General features: G+C 36.9%; 1 non-coding gene across 1 annotated transcript; it reads right to left on the minus strand.

Moving 5' to 3' along the window:
- Nucleotides 1-1,698: 1,698 nt before the first annotated feature.
- Trnav-cac (transfer RNA valine (anticodon CAC)) lies at nucleotides 1,699-1,771 on the minus strand. The gene has a single exon. It is a non-coding gene; the product is annotated as a tRNA-Val (tRNA).
- Between the last annotated feature and the right edge of the window lie 565 nt (nucleotides 1,772-2,336).

A 2,336-nucleotide genomic window follows, 5' to 3' on the forward strand; every position in this document is an offset into this window, starting at 1 on the left:
GTGGTCAAATGCTCTTGAGTTCAGTCTCTGGTACCCCCCCACCAAAAAAAGAAAGAAACTATATTTTATGTATGTATGTAGTACCAGGGATTAAACCAAGGACATCTAACCACTTAACCACATCCACAGCTATTTTTATTTTATATTTTGAGACAGGGCCTTGCTAAGTTGCTGAGGCTGGCTTTCAACTTGTGATCCTCCTGCCTCAGCCTCCTGAGTCACTGGGATTATAGATGCGTGCCACTGCGTCTGGCTGACTGTCCATATTATAGGACATCATCACTATGCCAACTGTGTGTTCCAAAATGGTTTTCAGTTCCACGTGAGCTTACAAAAAGTTGTTCACTTCCCACCAACAGGCAGAGTCTGTTTTTTGTTGTGCAATCAAGCAACTGGTAACATGTACCCTGTTGAGTTTCACAGTGGTCGTGGATTCCCATGTGCCTCCTTTTATTATTACCCCCCACTCCCCACCCTCACCCCCTTTTTTTAAATGGTCCTATAGCCATTGCCCTATGCCTGGGCCAACATTATATGTCGTCTGTGGAGGGAGAAGGCAGATTTTTTCTTGAGTTGACATATCTTGAGATTGTAGGAGCTGTTTCATGAAATTCTATGGAGGAATCAATCCCAAGGCATTTCAATTGCATGATTCCAGGATGATCTCCAGGATGAGACCCTAGACCATGAGCCCATGGGACAGTGATGGGGATAGGAAGGCTTTTTTGGCATACGAGAAGGATATGAATTACTGTGGCCAGAGGTAGACCATAGCCAAATGTCCTTTCTAAAAATAGCCACAGCACTATTGTCCCATGTGCTTTTCCAGATCCTTCCACTTCCAATCAGGAGGAGGAGTCTACTTTTTCTCCCTTTGGGAAACTTGAGAAGAGTAGCACCCAATTGAAAGCAAAGATAAACTGCTGTTAAAGCACTTCAAACAATGAGAAAATAAACACGGATGTTTTCTGAAAAGAAGGTCTCAATGTCATAGACATATGAATTATCCCTAAATCAAGAAATTAATTTATGGTAACACACAGGATTTTTCATGGAACTGGCCAAGCTGATCCTATCATTCGTTTAGAAAAAGAAAAAAGAAAAAACTCTGAGAAACCAAGGCAGTTAGGATTAAAGTGGGAAGTGCAGGGAGATATTTGCATTGGGATATATCAAAATTATAAAACTTTAGTCATTGAATTATTGTGCAGTGGATACTTGGTCAGATAGACAGGCAAACAAAACAGTCTAGAATGTCCAAAGATATGGCCTCATAAATATGCCTAATTTACAGCAGTACAAAAATGATGGTCTTTTCAAATGATGCTGGCACACTTGAGTGTCCATAGAGAAAAAAATGAACTCATCCCTTCTCTTTTCTATCTCCAGGTAAACTTTTTTTTTTTTTTTTGGGACTGGGGATTAAACCCAGGTGTGTTTAACCACTGAGCCACATCCTCAGCTCTTTTTTTATATTTTATTTAGAGACAGGGTATTGCTGAGTGGCTTAGGGTCTCACTAAGTTGCTGAGGCTGGCTTTGAACTTGTGATCCTCCTGCCTCAGCCTCCCGAGCTGTTGGGATTACAGGCGTGCACCACTGCACCTGGTACCAGGTAGATTTTATACCTATAGGTAACACTATAAAACTGACAAAATAATTCATGAAGATATCTGTTGACCATTTTTTTTTTTTTTGGTGGTGGTGCTGGGGATTGAACCCAGGGCCTTGTGCATGTGAGGCAAGTACTCTACCAACTGAGCTATATCCCCAGCCTCAGCATGAAGATATCTGGATGACTCCAGGGTAAGGAAAGATTCCCTAAACAATACACAAAATTAACTTACTACATAGAAAATGATTGATCAAATTGACTACATTAAAATTCATCCAAGAACACCAAAAATAAGGTTCAAAAAAATCACTAAGGGAAATATTTGCAATGTATATAAACCCACCAAGGATTAGTATCATTCATATATATATATATATATATATATATATATATATATATATATATATAAAATGAATTTTATATATATGAATTATACATATAATATTAATTATATATATATGAATTATATATATATGAATTATATATATATATATATGTGTGTATATATATATATATATATATATATATATATATATCCAGGGATTAAATCAAAGACACTTAACCACTTAGCCACATCCCCAGATATTTTTATTTTTTATTTTGATATAGGACCTCACTAAGTTCTCACTAAGTTGCTGAGGCTGGCTTTGAAATTGTGATCCTCCTGCCTCAGTTTATATATAGATTAATAAGATTTTATATATATATATATATATATATAT

The sequence above is a fragment of the Marmota monax genome, unplaced genomic scaffold (genome assembly GCF_021218885.2).
Source record: "Marmota monax isolate L192 unplaced genomic scaffold, Marmota_monax_Labrador192_F-V1.1 WCK01_AAM20220418_F8-fsc00042, whole genome shotgun sequence".
Lineage (NCBI taxonomy): Eukaryota > Metazoa > Chordata > Mammalia > Rodentia > Sciuridae > Marmota > Marmota monax.